This window comes from Pleurodeles waltl, chromosome 11, assembly GCF_031143425.1.
Source record: "Pleurodeles waltl isolate 20211129_DDA chromosome 11, aPleWal1.hap1.20221129, whole genome shotgun sequence".
Lineage (NCBI taxonomy): Eukaryota > Metazoa > Chordata > Amphibia > Caudata > Salamandridae > Pleurodeles > Pleurodeles waltl.
This window is the reverse complement of record NC_090450.1, coordinates 410,183,008-410,202,383: the sequence shown is the minus strand read 5'-3', so window position 1 is coordinate 410,202,383 and position 19,376 is coordinate 410,183,008. Positions and strand designations below refer to the sequence as shown.

At 47.6% G+C, this 19,376-nt stretch overlaps 1 protein-coding gene across 2 annotated transcripts in view; it reads left to right on the top strand.

Moving 5' to 3' along the window:
• GPC1 (glypican 1) overlaps positions 1–19,376 on the top strand; it is a 448,857-nt gene that overhangs the window by 326,112 nt on the left and 103,369 nt on the right. The window lies entirely within an intron of this gene.

Below are 19,376 nucleotides of genomic sequence, written 5' to 3'. Positions count from 1 at the left end.
AGGTAGGTATGGCCTTCCCTTTTTGTTAGGTATGGTCTAAGGTAGCTCAGCAGATGCGGTTGGGGTGACTTTTGTCTCTATGGAGGACACAGTTCAGAGCAGAAGTTGTGCCTGGATCAGACCAGAGAGTGGGAAAAGGTATATGTTTAAAGTCAAGGGGGCTTTGAGCTAGACATGTACCTCCTACTCTCCGGCCCAGACCTGAAGCCACTTAGAAGTGGGCAGCCTTTTTTTGTCCTTCCACTGTCATTGTCACCACTTAGTTGGTAAGGCATAAAAAGCTTTTCTGGGTTGTTGGACCTGGCCCTTTTACAGGTTTATCCTCTAATGTTTTGCCGTCTTCCTCCTATTTTTTCTGACCTGTTTTTGTTGGCTTTAGGACTCTAGGCACTTCACTGCTGACCAGTGCTAAAGTGCAAGTGCTCTCTGTCTAAACTGTATTGGTGATTGCTTTATCCATGACTGGTATATTTGATTTACTAGTAAATCCCTTGTATAGTGCATCATGTATGCCCAGTGCCTGTAAATCAAATGCTACTAGTGGGCCTGCAGCATTGACCGTGCCACCCTCATGAGTAGCCCTGTAAACATGCCTCAGACCTGCCACTGCAGTGTCTTTGTGTGCAGTTTTAAACTGCCATTTTTGACCTGGCAAGTGGGCCGAAACCTTTCCTTTTACTACATGTAAGTCACCCCTAAGGCAGGCCCAAGGCAGCCCCATGGGCAGGGTGCAGTGTATTTAAAAGGGAGGACATGTACTGTGTATTCTACATGTCCTGATAGTAAAATACTTCCAAATTCGTTTTTCACTATTGCAAGGCCTATCTCTCCCATAGGGTAAAATGGGGGTGCCTTGAATTATCTTTTAAGTGTAATTTCCCATTAAGATCAGATGGAGATGTGGAGTTTGGGGTCTCTGAACTCACAATTTAAAAATACATGTTTTTGGTGAAGTTGGTTTTTAATTATATTTTTGAAAATGCCACCTTTAGAAAGTGAGCATCTTCTTGCTTAACCATTCTGTGTCTCTGCCTGTCTGTGGAATACACATCTGGATCAGGATGACAGTTGAGCTGTTTGTGAATTCACTCTATACTGTCACACAAAGGGAGCTGAGGTGTGCTATGCATTTCCTGTTGGGTCTTACTGAGCTAGAGTGGTAGGAGGAGGTGACACTTGCACCTGAATAGGGCTTTGCCTGTCCTTACATAAAGCAGTCCCCAGACCCCTGGAGTGTGTCTTGGGTCAAGGCATGGAATAACAGGGTCTTGTGCACTACAAAGACTTTTCTTTGAAGTTTGCCTACTTCAAAGACAGAAACAGCTAAAAGTACTCGACCTCTGATGCCACCGCGTTAGAACACGTCTGGACTGAGGACATTCTGCCAGGAAGAAGAGCTGGATGCTGCAGGAGGGTCTGCCACTCTGCCTGTTGCTTTGTTGTGCTGCTCTTTGCTGCTTCTGTCTTGTCAGTGAAAGGACTGTACTTTGCTTTCTACATCCTGATTTTTAAAGTTCTCCAAGGGCTTGAACTGAGCTTGCCTCCTGTTAAGAAGTTTCAGGGCCATCAAAAACTTAATCTACCAGCACCTGGGCTTTCTTGCTGAGAGTCCTGACTTGCCAAGTGCTCCCAAATCCAGTCCCTGGGCTTTTGGAAGTGAGCTCTGATGCATCCCAGAAGAAACCAAGCACATTGAGTCCAGAGCGACTTCGAACTGGTGCTGCTGTCCGACTCTGTGCCGCTGCTTGCAACGGAGCCATGGTCCCCGCTGAGTGCAATGACAATGACCTGCAACACAGGCCCGACATTGCTGCAGTGCTTCCGAAGTCCCGGCACAACATGAGTCCCAAGTTCTGTGTCACTGACATAACTCCGTGTAATATCTTTGTTTCCTCATCATTTTCCGAGGTACTGTACCTGGGGCCCCAGCGACTCTGTTACTGGCCCACACTCCCTCGTGAGGGGTGTTGGACTGTTGGGAACGACACCGTCACAACGTTGTGATAGCCTAGATTGGAACTATTGTGTTTCTAAGCACTTTACTAAGATTTAATCTTTGAAAATTGTGTATGTTTGATTTTTGTCTTTTTTGCCTTGTTTTACTCAGATAAATATTGGCTATTTTCCTAAACTGGTGTGGAGTACTTTTAGGGTGTTTTCACTGTGTTACTCTCTGTGTGTACAAATACTTTAGATATTGCCTCTGAGATAAGCCTAACCGCTTGTGCCAGGCTACTAGGGGGGATGAGTAGGGATTATCTTAGCTGTGTATCTCCCTTACCCTGACTAGAGTGAAGGTCCCTACTTGGACAGGGTGCAAACTACTGCCATCTTTGAACCCATTTCTAACATATGCGATAAGGAGGGGCATGTTTTGTGTAGGTGTAGTATTTGCATGTCTAGTGTGTCAGCTATCAGTTTGGGTTTGTCCTTGATCATATTTTGGGTGGCATCATTGTATCTCTAGGTTGAACAATTGCAAAATGATTTTCAGAGTCACTACACAATTAATTACAAGAAACTGATTGCATATTTTAATTATGTGTTTTTCCCTCAAGCATAAGGTTGAATGACCTAAATATACAAACGGTGAATGAGGTCTTAGCATCTAACCTCACTGCAGGGCACATGACCTTATATTAACCAGGGGTGGGTGGTGATGGTTCTAGGACTAGCACACGGTTAGGGGCCCAAAATCATCCACCTTATAGCAGGCATGCTGCCAGTTTCACAAGAGTAAAACAGGCTGAATGGAGGTGCAATACAATTTTGGTTTGTGCAAAGTGTCTCATACAAGGTTGGTGCTACTGTAAAGAGTCATGGAATTTTGATGTAACAATATCTTGGTTATTGTCAAGAACAAATATAAACATGTGAAACCAACGATACAGGTTATGATGTTGTCATTATCCCATTTGAGTGAGGAGGAGCTTTAGGCTACCGGCACACCAAGCCTAAGGCTTTTGAAGCAACCTATAGCTTTATATGTTGCTGAATGATGTTGGTCTCCAAGACATTGGTAATGGCTTGTTAGAAGGAAACATCTCAATATTTTACTTTTTAATTTTTAATTTGCAGAAGTGTAAAAGAAGTTCAGCTTCCCCGGTCTCTTAGCCCCAGCCCCTTGGCATTTGATGCCCACAAAGGGCAGTACTTTGAAGTACAGTGATATGTCTGCATCATGTGTATTTCTTTGATCACAATGAGGGCTTTCATGTATGTTTCTTGTATGATGAAAAAGGAAATGACCTGGAGTGGGGAGTTACCCTGAGGAATGGGTATGAATTAAAATCTATAGTATTAGCTGGGCGTTAATCAGCATGTAGGGCCCTATATCTTTCATCAGATGGAACACAGCACTGATGGAAGCCCTATGGAGAACTGTGTTAGGGTTTGCAGGGATGCTAAGCAGATGGATAAATTGGTCTATCCATCATTCTGAGTAAGTTATCACTCAGTCTAAACGATTCTTAACACAGCTTTAGACTTGGTTTGTAGAAGGTTTGGGGTGTTCCTTTATAGAAAGGAGCAGGAACACAATACCAAGAATTTGCCAAGCTTTCAAGATTATCAGACTGATTTCCTGTTTAAATAGGGCCCCAAATGAATAAGTCATGATGAATCATACTATCTTATTTGGCTAGAAGTAGAGAATTCAATCATACAAAAATTCAATCTAATCCCTTACATCTCTTTGAATAAAATACTCCATCCATACTCAAAAAGTATTTTAGATTACATGAAAAATGTGGATTCAACCGTTGAAGTCAAAATATGCACCGGTAACTTAGCTTCAATCTGGCATGCTAAAAACACAAAACAGATGATAGTAATCTCGACTGGGATGAATGGGTATCCAATAGCATCTCGCTTCCCGAGTTTGTATTAAACACCTAACTGACCTTTGCTAATTTAAAAAACATTTTAATTTAAGGAGCTCTAAATTCTAAAAACTAATGAAACTAAAAGCAAACCTGAGGAAATTACCTTCCATACACAATGATCCATCTATCCTACAGCTTATTCCTAAAACTATAGAAATGTGGTCGTATTTAATCTCCAAAACCTACTCAAAGGCCACAAAAAGACAACACTGACTACAACACAAATGAGAAAAAGATTGCTGTAGTAAACTCTCATATCAACTGGATGAAGGCTTGGAAACTCTCCAAGCCCAATCCACCAAGGAGTTTTCATATTTAATTACGGGCCCCTAGATCCAAATCTAAATTATATCTAATGCTTGTTGTAGTGTACAAAACATTATAAGCATCTGAAAAAAATGCAAACAACATTGGAGAGACCATGTTGCTTAATGGCCAGAGCTGCCAACTTTGAAAGTGGGAACCAGGTTTGAGTCTAGATGTCGACTCGACATCCTGTGATTCTGGGTAAATTACTTAATCTCCCTGTGCCTAAAAAAATAAAAATAAACGTGTTCTTGTGTAATGTGACTGGTGCTCATGTAAAGCGCTTCAATACCTCCAAGTCGAGTTTGCATTGGATAAAAAACTGCAAGGGAAATATTTCCTTTCCTGCCTGGAGAGAATGATTCACGTCTATTAGAAAATCTGGTAATGTTACTCCTTTCAAGTCTCCATTGAGATGCTCTAAAAGACCCATTTGGGACAAACTAGATGGTTACTTACCCCTTGAATCTGAAGCCTCGATTACCCACCTTCGCACCATCCACAAGTCAATAAGTGAGCTCCCTAGTGCCAGCCATAGATTTACATTCTTAGCCTACACTGCCCGACCTTCCTGTGCCACCATCTCCACTTCACAACACTATTCTATTTCACCCCACCTTAAAGCTCCAACATCCCTAGTGGAGGCTCCCTCAACAAAGGGTAAGCACTAGTGCACACCTGGCTAGTCGGGGCTTCCTCCTCTTACTTCTCCCCTTCCTTCAGAGTGCTTTGTGCTCTCATTACACTAAAACGATATATTATCTGCACCAGAATACATTTATGCCTGTACTTACACCCTCTTCTCCCTATCTGATTTTATGTAATGGTTCTTTGTACTATTTCACAAATAAAACTTTCTAAATATAAAAGTTTTAAAAAAAACCTCTAATGAACAATTTGAATAGGAAGACAAACCCATGCCCCTTCCAGGTGAACTGAGGAGGTCTGTACGAGGTACGACAGGAAACTAGAGCATATGTTCCAAAGGTCGTAGGCCTTATAGTCCTGATATTACACTGTGAAAACGATGCAGTTCCCACTAGAAGAGCAGAACCCCAAGCTGTCAAACAGCCTGAGAGATGAAAAATCATTTTCTCCTCATTGCTGATTAGTGAACTTGCACAATTTTAAAATTGAGTGCTTGACCCAAGGAGTGAGCCAGAAAATATTATGCTAGAGATGCGTGGAAATAAAACTATACCATAACTATTTTGTGGATGCAACTAGTTTCTCCCTGGGTTAGCCTTTGCTGCTTTGGAGTACACAAGTGGGCCCTGAAAGTACTGCTATCTTTTTTACTTGGGATGGCAAGCATGTTCAGTTAACCAAAATGCCTGGGGTAGTGGAAGTGACATCACACGGCTTTTGACCTTCACTTTCACCCACACCCAGACTTACACATACAAACACATTCACGCTTACACACGCTCCTTCTCGAGAAAACACACACTTGCAAGCACGCACACAACATACATTTGAACGCCTTTTTTTACTTAACTAAGCTACCATGGTAAGTCATATTCCAGCTAATTGTATTCCATTTTATATCACACTAATAGTGAATAATGCAACATTATTCAATAATAGTGTAATGCAATAATGGACAGAAACAATGACAGTGGAGACCAAACCGATGTTCATAAGGCCGAGCTGCCACTGTGTCCCTGGCACTAATTTTACCACCTCTGAGGCCAGGAGTCGCAATGGCAGTGCCATGGCTTGCAAGGGGCAACCCCGGGGTCGTAGTTGCGTCCACTGGCGACCCCAAATTGACGTCCATGAAGGGAAGGATACCTGGTGGCATACATCACTAACTCACCAGCACCTGGACTGTATGCAGCAGTGATGTAAGCCAATGACATTTCTTCACGCTTATCCCCTCTGGAAAACTGATTTTACCAAAAAACATCTGCACGTTGCACCAGTCACCGCAGAAGAGATCAAGTACTGGGAAACAAGGACTGATTCATGAGGTGAATTATACTGCTGGAAGCTGAGGGGACCTCCAGGCCAAATTTCACCAAAACCGAGCTTTAAAACAGTTTAACGGTTTACATAGAGAGACGGCAATGCATAGAATGAATGCTTACACCTCCTTTAGGAAACCAGGGAGGAGGAGGCATGTAGGAAGCCATGATGCTTGTGACCTTTACCAAACAGGACCCTCACGTATCACGGGGTTAGATGAAATGTAATCAAATTCGTATTCCAATATTAAGACTACTAACAAGGGTGATAGGGTAATACTGAGCTCCAACTAATCTGAACATAATATGAGCTCATTCTAATAACAAAGGCTTGAATAAACTAATTACAGAAAATGCGCTAATCTGCCAAAACACCCCCATTCAGCATCATGGCACTGGGGTGAACAGCAACATGTTTTTGCCTGTTTACAGAGATTGATTTTGAGAGAAACCTTTGCATACCGACTATGTTCCTAAGTGGTTCCTTGTAAAATATGAAAAAAAGGCCACGTCTTGCAAACTATACTTGTATGAGAGCCAACTTGCAAATCTGATGGAACGTGAAAATGTATTTCTCTTATGTGGTTTCATCTTATTGACAGGTGAACTAAGCACTGTAATGAGACATGTAGTGAAACCTAATCCATCGGTGAAACAAGGCAAGTATCATGTGAGACAGGTGGCCTGGGGGTTATCTTGGGAAGTAGAGCAAAGTTCAGACGTATGCTTTATTGCACTTCTGTCGTCCAGATGACACATACAGGATGGCAGAATCCCCACACTAGTCATTTAAGGCATTACGCTTGTGATCGTGGTCAACAATTGAAGAAACAACTGTTTGGTTGTCAGTGGCAATCAGGGAGATGCACTCGCCCATCACCAGCATCGCCAGGACATGTTTCTGCTTCATAACTTACTTCATTGAGGCCTGGGTATGATCAACAGTAGTGAAGGAGATGACATAATCTGAAAGAGCAAGTAACTAGAATCAGGGTGAGGATCTTTAGCAATCATGCTGATGATTTTAGGGTTACATTGCATCAGGATGGGCCCCCTTCACTTTGCAATGAACCAAATGGTGACATCCCCCAGTGCAGCCATCTGGGCCTTGTCAAAAGGCCCCATTGACCCATCATATATAGAAATATCTGAGTCACCTAGAAAAAAAGAGTGGATGTATATGGAGTTGAGGATTCAAATGAGACATTCAGAGATGTCAACACAAATTGTATTTATAAAGTTTAAGGACACATTGCATGCCTTTCCTGTGCCATATTTTAACTCTATAGAGAGCATGATGCATTCAACCCTGAGCGTAGACCTAGAGTCTTTTTCAAAGGGTCTTGCCAGCTACTTTCTAGCATGGTACATCACCTGCGATTGTGGTCCAGTCCCAGGATTTGAGGTGGCTAATCACCTACAGTTAACAGCATGTTTATTTTCTAACTGTGGAAGAGGGGAGGGTTTTTAGAGAGAGGTCATCCCTAGTGTGAGAGTTCTGGGAAGGTCAGCCAAGTGCATTGGAAAGAGAAATCTAGGTTGTTGGCATTCAAAAACACTGCAAAAGTGATCTGTAGACAGTGGGAGCAAAAGGCGCCTTTAAGCTAGCAAACCGAATATCCCTCCTAGCACATTCCATCCTTCTTTATGTATACAACTATGGTCCGGCCTATCACAAAGAAACCACCCTGCTATTAACACAACTTTGGCACAACCGTTAACTCTGAATGTACTAAGGCCTTGTGCACACAGACATGTATGCTGTCTCCCAGTGAATATGTCCCTGGTGTGTATGTGCATTGCAACAGGACTAATGCTTCGGAGTGATCAATATGATGTTTTACAGTGCAATACCGCCTTTGTGTAAGTGATCCTCTTTTCCCAAATACTCATTAAGGTTGTGAATACTGTGCTCTTTAAATCCATTCTCAAGCAGAAGCTTCAGAATGGTCTCTCACGTTTTTCCTCACACTGTTTTTTTACCACGCTTGTTGTTATTTTTAGGTCTGCCCAACATGCAGCTTAAGTTGTCCCCCCTGCCTCAGGCAGTGAAAAAAATCATATATAAATAGCGCATTTGTGCTGGTGCGTTGTCCCGGGAAGATTTTCACCCTGCCTCGTGTTCAGACACCACACAAGCGCTGGTGAGACACCATCACTATTCTCACCAATAGGGGTCAACTAGATCTTTGGACTTGGCAGAGTGTAGTAGTCTGAATCATCTGATCACAAATCAATGACATAAACCATAAACAATGCTAGACACCAAGAACAATTTAACACTAAATCAAACTCCAAACTGATTAAAGTTTCAAAGCTTTATTGCAATCCCAGAGATAATGTCATGTATATGGTGCTCAAAACTAAGTTATAAACATACATGAAAACCATAGGCTGACCGAAATGTCTGAAAAGATTTAACCTACTGAACACCAACACTGTTAAACACTCCAAAAGAATAATATAGATTAGCAACAGCACAATATGGACATTCAGGGGTGTGGAATTTAATAAAGTATCTACTTGTCCATGGGACAGGTTACTTCTTAAATCTACTTGTCCTGTAAAAAAATCTACTTGTCCCTTTGGTGCCATGTAGTGCGGTGACAAACTATGGTGGCAATTTCATCATGTAAGAGCCCTGATAATAGCCTCTCTGATTATGGCAGGGCTCCTTCTTTAGAGAGGCTTGATTACTTGAAATTTCAATCCCTACTATCGCACTTTCCTTATTTTGCTACCCTTCCGCAGATCTACATACTGGGGCTGGAGGAAGCAGTAAACAATAGTTCCAGGGCTGGAATGCTTTTGAGTTTGCAAACCTACTAACTTGCATGTTTTAAGGATTTTCACCAGCTCTTTTCCCATAATGAAAAAAGTTGGAAATGTACTCCTGACAATGGCAGAAGTAGAAGTTCTTCCAGAGTTGGGAAAAAAGTGGTTGGAGGGAAAGTGAACTTGTAAACACTCAACTGATTTTCAAATGAGCAAATCTACACATGCATATTTGCTCATGCTAAAATACAGTTCACAAATATTTTATCAAAGTACTATTTCCTGGTCTACTTCTATAAGTACTTGTGAATTTATGAAAGCCACTAATTCAAAGACATATGCCATGGGTGCACTTTTGTGACTTTCTTTATGATTTAGGTCCCTAATTAGGTCTGGCGTTAACAAAGAAATTTTGGCCCTATGACATTGGGGTAAATTCTGCCTACCGCCACGCTGATGGCCGCCATCATAACGCAGCAATGGCGAATATCCTTTCACCATATAATGACACACACACACCGATCCAACAGAATACAGCAACATATTCAATCCGCCTGACCAAAGGTCAGTGATAAAGTGGCGGACCAAACACCCATACCTTTACACCAACAAAACAACGCCCCCCACATTATGACCCATGAATCACCACAACAGACATTCAACAGCGGTAAACCACTGGCGGTACGTACCACCACACTCAGAATGGACACCCACATACAAAACAACATTACATTGGCCAATACCAAAAACACCCACCTGACACTCATACACACACACCGCACCCACACACCCACAGCACTATAAAACACCCACCCACATTACCCACAACCCTTTACCAACAACAGTTACTGCCAGGAGATTGACACGAACAGCACAGAGACAACTAGACACACACAGCACTCACCCATACATCCCTCACGCACTCCACATCACACACCCCACCACATTACTCAACACACTCTCACCAACACACACCCCAAAACACCCATGGCACCACAAAGGCACCCCCGTTTCACTGAGGAGGAGTTAGGGTCATGGTGGAGGCAATTGTCAGGGTAGAGCCACAGCTGTTTGGAGCACAGGTACAGTACACTTCCATGCCCGGAAGATGGAGCTATGGCAGAGAATTGTGGACAGGGTGAACGCTGTGGGATAGCATCCAAGAACAAGGGAAGACATCAGGAAGAAGTGGAACGATCTATGGGGGAAGGTACGTTCCATAGCAGCAAGGCACCAGCTCGCCATACAAAGGACTGGCGGCGGCCCCCCACCTCCTTCCCCATAGCTCACAGCATGGGAGGAGCAAGTCTTCACATTACTGCATCCTTAGGGACTCGCTGGAGTAGCCGGAGGACTGGACACTGGTAAGTCAACATTTAACACTTATCACCCCCATACCTGCATGCCATCACACCCCCTCACCCTCACTCCCATCTCTCCACTACATTCCACACACTGCACCTACACATATAACTAACCCCAATGCCAGGCCCTGCATGCTATACTAATGCATGGACACCATACTAATGCATGGACACCCCTCTCAGCCCTGCATGGACACCCATCACTAAAGCATGCACCCCATAAGAAAACTAATATTCACACAATACATCACCATACACACGAAAAAGGTGGAAGGGCAACACCAAAGATAGAGGGAAAGCCAGGGATGTACAAATGTCTCACACATGAAGCATAATACGTCACTTACATCCCTACAGGTGCCCCAGCCAATGTCAGTGGAGAGGAGGTTCCACGACTATCCAGTCCCCCAACAGAAGATGCCCCCAGTGATGACAGTATCTCTGGACTTCAGGATATGGAGGACCTACCTGGCCCATCAGGGGCCACTGGACAGCCGGTTACCCAAGCCCACTCACAGACCACCACAGAGCCTCCCCCATCAGGATCCAACACGACAGCACCCACCCAGCGTACCCACACCTCTGTCCCCAGGACACGTCATTCAGCAGTGTGCCCACCTGTACAGGGGCCCCAGGCCACACCTCGCCCCAAGACAATCATGAATCTGGTGACAGTGGCAGTGGGAACACCATTCAGGGGACAGGGGCATGGGCCAACAGGGACACTGGGAGGACTGATGTGCGCCAGGGGGAGGACAGGACCAGGGAACTGACTCTCCAGGAGGCACTCTCCGAGATCCTGGGACCCTACCAACATTCCCAGGACACGATGGGCCAGATCCTTGACAACGTGCAGGAGAACAGGCGGCTGCAGGAGGGACAGTAGCAGGGGATCAGGGAGGACTTTCAGGCCATCAACACCACCCTGATCTCCATAGCAGACATGGCCAACATCATGAGGGAGGCAACAGCACACCAGTGGGCCCCTACCACTAGCCAGTCAACTGAACAGCCCTCCACTTCCGCTGCCGCTAGTGGGCAGGAGGCCCTACCACAGGACCCACTGACCACTAGCACACCCCTCCCCCTGCAGAAGGTGAACACCCTGCAAACGTTCTGCTTGACCCAGACAGACGCCAAGACCACTGCCAGGAAATGAGACTCTCCTGATTGTCCCCCTTGTGTCCCACCCTGTCACCTTGTCCACGTTGAACTGCCTTTGCCCCCCTTCCTATGGCCACCTGGACACTGCACCTGTGCTACAAACAGACTGGAACAATACCCTGGACTTTCCTCCATCATCACCCCATTCCATTGCACTTGTGTTGAAACAGTGTGTGGCAGGTCGAACAGTATAAAGACCACGGAGGCGTTATATTATGAGTGGTAAGTGGTTTATTTTCAAATTATACGGGAAATAAAGGGTTTTAAAAAAAACAACAAGGGTGATTGTCCTGCTCCTTCGTTCTGTTCTCCTTTCGTATCTTTTCCCAGATTGATGATTCTATGTTGATCTTCTTGTCTTTATAGGTGACACTTCTGCCTTGCTTGCTCGTATGAATCCAGGGAAATACCGGAAACAGAAGGGAAAAACGCTAAGGTAAGTATTGGGTTTATACCTGGGTATTTCCTCTCCCTGTTATCTCTGGACTGGGGAAATAGGTAAACACAAAAGGGGGGTTGGGTGCCGGTGAGGAGTGTAGGGACTGACGTGATCACATCTATTTCTTTAGTGAAAAATAAGTGTCACTGATGTGCTAGTCGTAGTGCCCTTTTCCTTGCCTCCCTACCCCTCCCCTATAACCCCTCCCCAGTCCCCTTTTTACTTATTTCCCTTCCCTTTGTCCACAAGGACCGTACCTTGTTTAGCCACGACCCTCTAGGGTCGTGGCTGGCTTTGTAGTGGTCCTCCTGATGGTCCCCTTTCTCCAGGCTCTGGGGCTCCTCTCTCCTCTCACCCTCCTCCTGCTCCTCGGTTTCCTCTCTTCTCCTGTCCCTCCGTTCTTCCTCGCGTTCCTCTCTCCTCCCGGTCTCCGTCTCCGGGTTCGTCTCCCTCCTCTCTCGCAGCGCGACTCCTCCTTTTCTGTCCCCAGCCCGGGAAACCGACTTCGTTTCCCCGGCAACGCTGTCCTGCCTGCCTCGTTCTCGCCGCGTCTCCCCGGCAACGGGGAGACGCGGAAATGACGTATCGGCACCGTCCGATACGTCATCCGGGTTTCTCTCCGCCGGGAACGCCCGGTTACACAGTGTATTAATGGAAACAGATACATCCGTTGCAAATGAACTCTACAGTGTGAGAGCATAGAAATAATTACCTGTATCTGGCTGTAGTCAGCACATCAGTACACAGTTGCCATGCACCAACATCTGTAAAATGATAATCCATAGGTGACAGTAAGTAGAGGTAAAAAGTGGTTAATGCCCTCATGCCTCAGCCACACAGAATACAACAATAGTCATAGAAATGTGAAGTTGCACTGTCTCAGTCTCACCTGTGTGTCATTAGAAGTACTAACGGATAACTGTGGTTCTGTTGTCCTCATCCTCATCTTCAGCGTCTTCATCCTCACTGTTATCAGGGTCTACTGCAGCCACAGGGGCATCTCCAGTCTCCTCCTCCTGCAGAAAAGGTACATGGCGTTTGAGGGCCAGGTTGTGCTACAAGCTGTATGCCACCACTATCTGGCAGACCTTCTCGTGTGACTAGCACAGGGATCCATCCACCTGTCAGATGGAGGCACCTTAACCTGGCCTTCAGGAGGCCGAAGGTTCTCTCGATGATCCTCTGGTTCGCCCATGTGCCTCCTTATAACGTTCTTCAGCCCTTGTCCTGGCATTTCTCACAGGGGTCAGCAGCCACAATAGGTTTGGGTAGCCAGAGTCACCTGCAGGTATTGAGGGACAACATTTAGCCACACACTATCCTATGAGGTTAACACCAGAGGCATACACTAACATCCATCCATTAGCCACACCCTATGCCTCTGCAGTTGGGGCCATCACATGTAGGATGCTGCTATTCCTCAGGACAAAGGCATCTTGCACAGACCCAGGATACTTAGCATTGATGTGGGGGATGTACTCGTCCGCCAGGCACACCATCTGCACATTCATGGAGTGGAAACTCTTACGATTCCTGTACACCTGTTCATTCTGATGGGGGGGACAAACGTAAAATGTGTACCGTCAATCACCCCAATAATATTGGGGATATGTCCCATTGCATAGAATCCGGCTTTCACAGTGGCCAAATCTTTCACCGGGGGGAAAGCTATGTAGCTGCACAAGTGTTTTAGCAGAGCAGACAACACTCTTGCCAGCACAATTGAGAACATTGGCTGTGACATTCCTGCCGCCAAGCCCACTGTCACTTGGAAAGAACCTGTTGTCAGGAAATGGAGCACTGATAGCACTTGCACAAGACGGTGAATCCGAGTCAGATGATGGATAGATGAGATTAGGTCAGGCTCCAACTGGGCACACAGCTCTGTGATTGTGTGCCTGTCCAGTATATAGGTGAGTATAATGTGCCTGTCCTCCAGTGTAGCTAAGTCCACCAGGGGTCTGTACACGGGGGTATGTCTCCACCTCCTATTCGTCCACAGCGGTAGGTATCTAAGGGACACAAGAGTGAGTAGGCTGTTACAATTTGAACAACTAAACCACAACATCAGTCCACATGGTGCACTTATGTATTGGGACGGTTTTAATGGCGAGCTATGTGCTAATCTAGGCTGAGACTCAGTTAATGTCGATATGCCTGTTCCCCCCCTGAAATGGCGACTGCCTGTCCTGGATGGAGGGATAGGTGGAAGTGAGGTAACTCTGACATATTGGGCGTCGTGGCGGAAGGCGGTCTTGCACCGCCGTGCAATTCCTCATTGGATAATATGAGGCGCTATGGAGTACAATGGCCAATGGGGATCTATGCCTGTGGTGACAGTGCACACTGCCGCAGGTGTGACTGCCATTTTTCTAACTCAATCCTCACTTTTTTTCTGACCCTCAACAGGAGAACACCTACACTGGGTGTGCTGCTGTGACCTGTGTCTGGAACCTACCATGGCCCGAGTGACCGGGGAAAGGGCCCCTGCCTTCACTTCGGAGGAGTTGGAGCGACTGGTGGATGGGGTCCTACCCCAGTACGGACAACTGCATGGGTCTCCAGACCAACAGGTGAGTACACTTTGGGTATGATACATGTGGCAAGGATGCATGGAGATGTGTGTGCATGTATCGTGTAAGGGTGGGTGGGGGATGGGGATATTGTCTGTTGGCGGTGTACATGTTGTGCACTGGGCTATGTGTGTGCAATGATGATGGAAACGGGTATGGTGGGCCATTTGTGTGACTGGCTGGACTATTTGTTTAATGAGGTTCTCCTGTCTATATTGCCTCTACAGGTCAGTGCCCATTAAAAGAAGGGATTATGGTGCGCCATCACCAAGGACGTGCGGACCATGGTGGTCTATGGTGGGCAGAGCACCCACTGTCATAAACGGTAGGAGGACCTGAGATGCTGGGCACGGAAGACTGTGGGTGCCCAGCTGGGGATGGCCTCCCAACGAGGAAGGGGTGCCCGTCAGACCCTGACCCCCTTGATGGCCCTCATACTGGCGGTGGCCTACCCTGAGCTGGATAGGCGCTTGAGGGAATCACAGCAGCCACAAGGGGGTGAGTACTGTAGGTATCAATATATATTTTGGCTGGTGGGATGGTATCCGGGTGGTGGATGTGTGTCAGTGGATGCCCCTATGGCCAGGCCAGACATTGCAGTGTGGGTCATCTGAAGGGTAATGGGTATATGGCAAACACAGGTAACGTAGCTTGTTAGCAGTCCATTTCAGGCAGGGCATTGTGGGTCCCAGGAGTGCTGCAGTTGGCGGTGTGTTGTCCTCATCTTGCCTTAGTGACTTTCCATATCCCTGGAAGTGAAATGCATAGTGCTTAAGCCTGTTCCCTGTGTGTGATGGTGATGTGTATGCCAACTGTGGAGTTGGTGCAATCATTGACCCAGTGTATCCTTTGTCGCTCCCCCCTCTTTCTTGTTTTGTCATCCTGGCCTTGTGTGCATTAGCAACATGTGGGGGAGGAGCAGGAGCACCGGCGACAGAGGGAGCTGCATCCCACATGAACCAGGAGGCAGAATCCACAGATGCTGAGGGAACCAGTAGGACGGAGGGCGAGGGTAGCACCACGGCAGAGATTGGAGGAGACAACACAGACTCAGATATCTCCTCCGATGGACGCTCCCTGGTGGTGGCGGACAGCTCTGTGACCACCCGAGCTGCAGGTACACCTGCCACCCCCGTACCAGCACTGCCCTTCCAGCAGCCCCTGAGCGAGTTTCCCATGCCTGCTCACCCAGGAGGGTGGGCATCTCCTTCGCCCCAGGCACCTCAGGCCCTGCCCCAGTAAGCCCTGCTGCCCTGAGTGAGGAGGCTATTGACTTCCTGAGATCCATCTCTGTAGGGCAATCAACCATTGCAGCAATGCATTCTTGGAGGGCATCCACAGTGGATTGGCGCCCCAACAGAGATCGATTCAGGCTCTGGCCTCCTCCCTGATGGCAGCCATTGTCCCTGTGTCTACCGACCCCCCTCCAATTCCCACTTCCAAGCCCCATTCTCCTCCTCCCCAACCCATCCCAAGCACACATACAGACGAGCATGCACACAAGACAACACCCAAGAGTGGCACAGGCAAACACAAGCACCACACTTCATCACACAAGCACTCACGCAAACACCATACAGTTGCAGACACAACAACATCCACTTCCTCCAATGTCTTCCCCTTCTCCTCCACCACCTCCCTCCCAGTCATGTCCACACTCACACCTGCATGCACTACATCAACATCCACCACCAGCATCGCCACATCAAGCAGGGGACACACCTCACTGGCAGACACCTCCACAGCAGCCATGCACGCTTCCCCTCTGTCCTCTCCTACCCTGTCTGCTCCCCCTCCTAACGGACACAAACGCAAGCACTCACAAACCCAACAGCCATCCACCTCACATCAGCATACTGCCCATGCACCTTCACCCAAGTCCAGCAGACATACACCTCCAACAACCACACCCTCAACCTCCACTCCCATTACTCCTCCCGCCCCAATGTCCCTAAAAAGCTTTTCCTTTCCCAAATTGACCTCTTCCCTACCCCTCCCCTCTGTCCTGCCCATATGAGCAGGGCACCACGGACACAGCCCAGCACTTCAGCCACACAGTCTATGGGGACAGTGGTAGCACCACCTACTTGTGGTGGTAAGGATACCACTCCTCCATCGAAGAAGGGGAAGGAGCATGCACCACCAGTAAAGAAGGTGAAGGAGCCTGCACCACCAGGAAAGAAGAGGAAGGAGCCTGCACCACCAGGAAAAAGGGGAAGAGCCCATCCACCCCTGCCAGGAAGGGTAAGGGACCCACGCCCCATGTACTGGAGGAGATGAAGCCCTCTACTCCAGCGGAGGCTGTCAGGGTAATACCTCCACCACCACCAGCTGTCACGGGCCCCCACTGTCAGCTGATGAATTGCAGCCATCAGACAGTGTAGAGGCTGCGCAGGAGGCTCCTGCATCCACCACCACACTGCAGCCTTCAGACAGTGCAGAGGCTGCCCAGGAGGCTCCTCCATCTACCACCACATTGCAGCCATAAGACAGTGCAGAGGCTGCCCAGGAGGCTCCTCCATCCACCACCACACTGCAGCCATCGGACAGTGCAGAGGTTGCCCAGGAGGCTCCTCCATCGACCACCACATTGCAGCCATCAGACAGTGCAGAGGCTGCCCAGGAGGCTCCTCCATCCACCACCACACTGCAGCCATCAGACAGTGCAGAGGCTGCCCAGGAGGCTCCTCCATCCACCACCACATTGCACCCATCAGATAGTGCAGAGGCTGCCCAGGAGGCTCCTCCAGGGGCTGCTGTGTGAGTTGCCCCCTCCAGAAGAAGTGGGAAAGTCAACCATCTGAGAGACTGTGGCCTTGCACTCCCCAGGACAGAGCAATGGGCATGGTGCCCCCTCCAGAAGTAGTGGGAAAGTCACCCACTCCAGATACTGCGGCCTTGAGCTTCCTAGGATAGAGCAATGGGCATGTTGCCCCCTCCAGAAGCAGTGGGAAAGTCTCCCACCTGAGAGACTGTGGCGTTGCACTCCCCAGGACTGAGCAATGGGCATGTGGCCCCCTCCAGAACCAGTGGGAAAGTCACCCACTCCAGAGACTGTGGCCTTGCACTACCCAGGACAGAGCAATGGGGATGTTGCCCCCTCCAGTAGCAGTGGGAAAGACACCCACCTGAGAGACTGTGGCCTTGCACTCGCCAGGACAGAGCAATGGGTATGTTGCCCCCTTCAGAACCAGTGGTCTTTTTCCCACATCCGGCTGAGGTGCCCTCCCCCCCCCCCCCAATGTGCCTCCCTATTTGCAAACTGATGCCCCTGCAGTGTACTATCCAGATGTGGTCAGGATTCGAGTTGGGCCTTAGACTGTCCCCTGTGGCCATGTGGGCCCCTTGAACATTGGACTGTGCAGTGTCCGTTTGTGTACATGTGTACATATCTGTTTCATTGACAAATCAAATTATTGATTTTTAATTTGATCTCATTACAACCACTTTCGTCCATTTCTGTTGATCTTGCATTATTCTGCCATTTTTCAGGGACAAATAATTTTTGGTGTGCAGCTGGTTGTGTGTATGGTGTGTGTGAGTGTGTCGGGTGTGTGTCATGCGTGTGTGTGTCACTCTTGTTTTCCTCCCTCCGTTCCTCCCTTGTGTGTTAGGCGGCTGTACTCACCGTCGTCGTCTTTGTCGGGGTTGGTGTTCCAGGTGGAGCATACCCCCATGGTCATAATTTGGCAGTTCTTACCGCCAGCCTGTTGGCAGCATTACCTCCACTTTATCACTCACCGCCAGGGTCATAATGAGGGCCTTTGTTTTTACTAAACTTCTATTTCTCTCTCTATCGACTGGCTTCACTGTGAGTAATTGCATTCTGCTCTTTCACAAGGAGCATATTGGCACACAAAGTAGTTTTTTTCAGTGCCAGGGACTACTGTGCCATTTAGTGGTGTAACAAAACTTGACCCCCACCCTGCAAAGAACATGGAAGGCCCCCCTCCAGACTCAGGGCAGGTGCTGTGCTGATGGGGCCTCGGGAGGGGGGCCCTGCGGGGCCTTTGTTACACCACTGGTGGCAATGTGTGCTTTTTCAGACCAAAAACCTTTTTTCTGAACTTTACAGGCCCTCTCAAGTGCAGCAAACCACTAGTATATATCATCTCCATCAGATTCTTATGGGCTGCAGCATTTCTTTTGCCAATCATAAGGAACTCAGACAAACCCTTTCACAGGACTGCCACTGCAGCCAGCGTCAAATAGTGCACACATTATTTCACAGCCATTTTCACTGCACTTAAGTAACTTATAAGTCACCTATATGTCTAACCTTCATTTAATGATGGCTAGGTGAAAAGTTACTAAGTGTGAGGGCACCCTTGCACTAGCAAAGGTACCCCCACATAGTTCAGGTCCTATTCCCAGGACTTTGTGAGTGCGGGGATGCCCTTACACACGTGCACTACATATAGGTCAATACATATATGTAGCTCCACAATGGTAACTCCGAATATGGCCATGTAAGGTGTCTAAGATCAGGTAATTGTCCCCCCATTCTATATCTGGTATTGGGGAGCCAATTCCATGCATCCTGGGGACTCCACCATGGACCCCCAGTACTGCCAAACCAGCTCTCTGAGGATTGCAATGCAGCCTCCTCACAGACAGGGTTCTGCCCTCCTAGGGTCTGAGCAGACCAGTCCCAGGAAGGCAGAACAAAGCATTTCCTTTGGGACCAGGGAGTTCCACCCTCTCCCTTTGGAAATAGGTGTTACAGGCTGGGGAGGGGTAGCCTCCCCAGCCTCTGGAAATGCTTTGAAGGGCACAGATGGTGCCCTCCTTGCATAAGCGAGTCTACACTGGTTCAGGGAACCCCAGTCCCTGTTCTTGCGTGAAACTGGACAATGTTTGTTACAATGGCGAGGGCCTTGAGCTCACACAACTGTAAAGTGTTA